This window comes from Hypanus sabinus, chromosome 11, assembly GCF_030144855.1.
Source record: "Hypanus sabinus isolate sHypSab1 chromosome 11, sHypSab1.hap1, whole genome shotgun sequence".
Taxonomy (NCBI): Eukaryota; Metazoa; Chordata; class Chondrichthyes; order Myliobatiformes; family Dasyatidae; genus Hypanus; species Hypanus sabinus.
This window is the reverse complement of record NC_082716.1, coordinates 34,695,138-34,701,137: the sequence shown is the minus strand read 5'-3', so window position 1 is coordinate 34,701,137 and position 6,000 is coordinate 34,695,138. Positions and strand designations below refer to the sequence as shown.

The following is a 6,000-nucleotide window of genomic DNA, read 5'->3' as shown; positions in this document are numbered from 1 at the left end:
ACGAATTGCAAGGGTTTTCTTCCACAGTTCAAAGATGTACTGGTTAATTGATGATTGTAAATTGTCCTGTGATTAGGTTGGTGCTAAATAGTGGGTTGCTGTGCTTGTTTGGTGCAGTATCTCCAAATAAATCTCTGAAAATAAATCTTCAAGTGTTCAGAGAATTAAACAATCATGAACAGTTTTCCTTGCTTAGTGGCTGTACCTGAGAAAAGTAACAGAATTTTCTCACTCTGATTTGTTATAGAACATTCAGTAATTAGAAAGTGCCACATGATGTTTAGAATAATGCTGAATGAGTTGTTCTGATGATTCCCCAAACAGTGTAATAAAGCACAAAGGACAACCGTTCGATTAAATGGTTCATGTTTATTTTTATTTTGTTAGTTAATCTCCTATTGTGCTGGAGACTAAACATGGCAGTATTACAGTCACAAGGAGCAGGCTTATTGGTCACAGTGTCCAGATTTCCAATTCATCACCTCATTGAACAGGAATGGGAAGGGTGTGAGGAGCAGTAACAAGATGACAACACAGACAGTAACAGTTTAGTACACATCCTTCACTCTGCAGATGTATACAAGAGGCGTGCCACCAGACCTTAGTAATGAACCCAATTAACAATATATAATATAATAATATATATTTACTCTTTAAAAATATACTTCAGTCAGATGGCTACTTCTGTACAACTACAAAAATAAAAATTTATATAAATAACTTATATGGCATACAATAGTTTAACTGATTACATATACCCAACAACCAAAAAAAGCCCCCATGAACAGATTAGATTTTTTTCATGTGGTGGGTATATTTTTTCTTTTCTACTACAGTAACTACCATTTACAAGATTTTATTTCACAGAAAGAAACAAGACACTTTTATTCTACTGGATCCTACAATTAAAAGTTTTTTCCTTCAGCCACCCCCTCACACTTTAGACAGATACAGCATTTATCCACTGACAATTCTTCCCCCAATTTGAAGCAGCCCCTTTTGCTTCAACACATTTGTAAAAAAAAATTCAAGAGAGAAAACAAAAGCAAAATTCCCTGCATTTGTTGGAATGGCAGTGATTAGACCAATCACAGTGCTCAATCCTTAAAACTCTGGATCGGCAACCATGCTCACAATTGGACAAAGGATGTAAACACAGAGCTAGCACCAGCAGGCACAGATGCGTATTTCTGTGCTGCAGTTCCTTTAGTAATTGGCAGGATGAAATATTACAGTTAACAAGACTTCTCAGTGCTCCCTCACTCCTATACTTAAATAGAACACAAACTGTTGCTCTCCATCCACTTGGGAGAAGAGAGTTTGGAATGTTTTCTTACATCATTACTGTAACTGATGATTGAAATTGTACTTGCAGCCCCTTTCCAGTGGTCCTGGTGGCCCTCCACATGATTAGCCAGATACCAGAGCTAGAACATAAGTTTCTTAAAATGGGATTTGGGAGAATTTTAGGGGCTGTAAGATCACAGGACTCACGAATTTGCCATTTCTACTCCTGCATACAAAATGTATCTTCTGTTCCATTCATGTTGAAATTGTCTTTCAGAAGAGGGATGGAAGATTTTATATTTTCAGGGGATCTTACATGAAGGAACATTTTAAAACCAGACGACTGGAGGAACAGCAAAGAAGCAGATTTAATATTAATTAATTAAGGACATTGTAAAAATATTTACTATTCTAGAGTGCTACCATAATTAGTTCTTGCGTCTTATTGCAAGAAATATTAAAAACCAAATGAAAGACAATAAATTATTGTTTTGTAAATTCCACCAATGTTTTTTAGTAAATTGAAAACCAGGATGCATTTAAATGGATAATTTCAGATGGCAAACCAAAGGAGAAGTAGCCACCTGATGGATCAAGTCTATAAGGGGTTTTAATTTAAAGAGTTCATCCAAGTGATAGGGCTGTTGACAAATCGGTAGTTAATAGGTCCAAGTTACCCAACCTGAGGAAAATTATGAAGGCGTGAAATAAGATACAAAAAAGAACAATTTAGCAAAATTAACAGAACTGGTCGTGGAAAAAAATGTTGAAAATGGAAGCACTCAATTTCATTTAATCTATTAATAGTCTGCAGTTTTTAAAAAAAAGTGTGAAATTGCTTGGATCTCTTGAATGGAGATGATTAGACAGCCATCTGTAAGCCCATCATTTATTTCAACAGAACTGAGACCAGTCAGCACAAGTGATCTGTACTTGGAGTTATGGCACAAATTGCAAAATCAATATACTGTGACATCCTACAGATTTCAAATCATGTGAGTCAATGCACGATCCAGAGCGATATGGTTAAATACCTCCGTGACAAACACTGTTTTCTTTTCCATATTGTACAAAAATATAAATATAACACCACCAATAACAACAATCAACACTATTCATTTAAAACACTTCCATTCATTCGTTTTACTGGCAATGAATATCCACTCTCTTCAGTCTGGTTAGGGAAAGGAACACTTGGCACTTAAAATGTTTGCAATGAAAATAATGGCTGCATGTTCTGTGAACATACACACTGGGGCAAAAATGACAAATGAAAATAATACGAACATTTAGCATCTCATTCTGTTGAAAGACAAAAATGGGCTCCCTCTGCATTACTCAATCCTCTGCACACATTATTCGAATATATCACTCCTTAGGTGGGAGCAATATCATTCAAACTGTTGGAATAATCGATTACTAGTTTGGAAGCTTGCATTTTGAACCTTTTTTTTGAACAGGAGAGGAAATTCAGAACAGGTTAAGTCTGATCTGGGAGAGGAGACAATTGTGCACATCTTAGTAACGGGCCTCATTGCAGCATCAAGAGTTGCCTAGGAGAAGGGCTGCAAACTAGGAGCATAATTATTTGCATCGACCTGTGACTGCTAAGTTCTTTGAGAAAATGTTAAGCCAAAAGTGAAAAGTAACAGAATGGAAATGGAGTGTAGGTGGAAAATTAGCCCCTTTAAGTGTGCTATATTGCAAACATCTCACACTGATGTTGCAGAAACAGAGAAACTTTAGATTACAAATACTCAAATATCTACTTATAAGGGAGTAAGTATGCAGTTTCTCACAGTATAAGGGGAAAGAGAAGATGTTATTGGGCAACCCAGTGTCAACAGAGTGGAAATAAGTGTCCTCCCTTTCTCAGAAAGGGGTTGAAATGCTTACAGATAGTCCAGTTACACAGAACGAAGTGCACAATGCAACAAAATCTCAAATTCGTTGTGATTAATCACAGTTACCATCATGCATGGCTTACTGGTCATAAGCATTATAGCACTTCTAGTAGTGGGAAAAGCAATGTTAAATATCCTGAAATCACTCACATTCCACTGAATAATGCTGACAGAACAGCCCGTGCTCCTGATCCGGAGCAAGAGGAAACGGGATGGTGCGTGGCATTTAAAGCATTTGGGGAAAAAGAAGGTTGAAGTTGTCCTAATTGCTCAGGTAATTAAGGCACTAACCTGCTGAGCTCTTTAGATCATGAGTTGATCGCTAACCATGCTAAATTAGCTGAGACCATGCTGAGACTGTTAAAATGTAACACGGCTCCCCTCGGCTAGCTGAGGGAATTACGTGGAATTCACTACACAGGAACAGGTCACGTGGATGAATGTGTTTTTGCCAGTAGTGACTCTCCACAGCGTTTTATCTCACCTATCAAAATATATATTTTTTCCCCTTTCTCTCAAAGGCCAATCATGATGTCCCTTTAACCTTGTTATTCCTCTTTTTTTTAGTCTTTATTTACTTTGGTAATTTATAATAATTTTATATCTTGCACTCTACTGCTGCCACAAAACAAATTTCATGTCATATAAATCAGTGATAATAAATCTGATTCTGTTAGACATACAGTATATTGTTTCCCTTTATTTATCCAACATGATCACGTTCCATATTTGTACCCTTCTCTGGGTTAAAATAATCAAACTCTAATACTGAATTTATTAGTGACTCTCTTGTCTTCGTGGTCTCTCATCTTTGACCCTGTCAGAATTGGTAATATTGGTGTGCCTACCCAGATAAACTCTTGCTGTCATTTTATAGAACTCCATCACTCAGTCTTCCCTTTTCCAGGGAGAAGCCGGTTCAGTGCAAAAATTCTCAAGGGCTTCTTCATCAGATCATTTTTCAGCAATTTCTGTATGTGTGTCTGTCAGATGAGGAAAGACTTAAGTTTAACTGGGAGCTCCACATCTAATAGCTTACTGACACTCTTCCGTCACCAGTCATACATGGAAGAATGCCATGTTGAAGGGGACTCGTGGAACTCTAGCTCAGCGAACAAAAGGACAAAGGTAACTTAATTATTTTATGTAGAATTGATGACTATAGAAAGAATCTAATGATATATGGAGATTTAATAGTTAACCTCTAAAAACTTTACTTTTAAAAAAATTAAGCAGGGTGCTCATTTTGAATTTTAGTTGACATGTACTTTTGGGTATTGAGTGCACCCATTCTGACCTGGAGCTGAGAACATTTTAAATATATAGGGAAAAAAATCAATTTTCAGATGAGGTATTTTATTGATTTCCTGCCCTGTCGATCCTTGTACTTTTCCCTGCTTGTGCCCTTGTACAATTTTTTTGTATTAATCATTTTGTCAGGTATGAACTTTGATGCATTGAATTGCATTGAATGAAATGCCCATGAATTTGCTTTAGGTACAACAGCTCACCATGACTTCCTCTGAGTAGCTTACACATAGTTTCTCACACCGTTAAAAAGCAATGTCAGTTTCTTTGTCTTTCTTTCCTTCCTGAAGTTTTGCCTGCTGTGCTCTTTTTCCATGCAAGTCAACTACCCTTTACCAACTTGTTCATTTAAGGGTTTAGCATTGGGCTTGGACAAGTTGTTTGCCACATTGTGCATCATTACTGAGCTGAATCCTATCTTCTCCTGCTAGGATCTCCAGATAACAATGAGTACACAGGACACCAAGTGCTCAGAGAGCTTATATACCATTTCTGTCATACTATCACCAGCCTTTGTTTACATCAACTAACTTAGCAAATGCCAGGGTTGGGTTTGAGATTGTTCTGAACTGTAGTAGGACGGTCACTAAGCCCTCCAAGGAAGCCCAGATTCAAATTTCAGCAGGATCAGCCTTAGTGAGCAACCAAAAGAGCCAACAATTAGTAGGAGCCATTTTGTAATGCAAAATAGTGGCTGCCTTCAGCATCACATTGCCATTCCTGCTGCCAACGGTCTAGTTCCTAGATCATGATTTTGCTCAAATGCCTGTGACACCATCCGCTGGAGAAACTAATGCAATGGAAGAAGGGTAAACAAGCATTCTGCATTACGGCAGAAAGGCTGCCTGTAAATGTGGTTATTGTTTAATTATTTTACATGAAATTATAGTCGATCCCAAGCATCCGCACACACAGGCCTGTGAGAAAGACAAGTCACTTCTGTAAACACCACAATCTGCCTGAACTGAAAACAAAATGTCTTTCATAGTGACTAGGTACTTGCATAGAAAGAAAATCCTGAAAGAATAGGGATTCTAATCTATATAAACTTTTAAGTTTTAAAAAGCATAGCAGCAAAATAATCAAGCAATTATCATTTATCTGTACCCAAAGTTACAAAAATTCTCTTCATTGTACACAGTCTACACATCTTACCATTCATTAGAACTCTGACTCTGAATTTTCTGGTGCTTTACACAGTATATAATACAGAAGTATACAGTACATCATTAAATAGGTTTGTTTCATTTTGATTTTTTTAGTATTAAAATATATTTAAACACCAACTTAATATTTTAATATAAATCTTCCTGTCTCCATCATGAGGTTTATGTACATAGGCAGTTTTACACATTTCTTGAGCCCAGAGGATTTTGGGATATGGGATGGGATGGGATGGGATGATGATGGGGAACACAAGCATTCTTTGGTTGCCACATTCATTTGAGGCGACCTGCAGAGAAAAAAATAAATTGAATGCTAAGTATATCAGTGATACAAA

At 36.9% G+C, this 6,000-nt stretch overlaps 1 protein-coding gene across 3 annotated transcripts in view; it reads right to left on the bottom strand.

The window, feature by feature from the left end:
• Positions 1-362: 362 nt before the first annotated feature.
• ptch2 (patched 2) overlaps positions 363-6,000 on the bottom strand; it is a 113,977-nt gene continuing 108,339 nt past the window's right edge. For all 3 annotated transcript variants that reach the window (XM_059984104.1, XM_059984105.1, XM_059984106.1), the window contains exon 24: positions 363-5,952. The gene's annotated coding sequence lies outside the window, so the exon portion shown is untranslated. The remainder of the gene's footprint in view (positions 5,953-6,000) is intronic.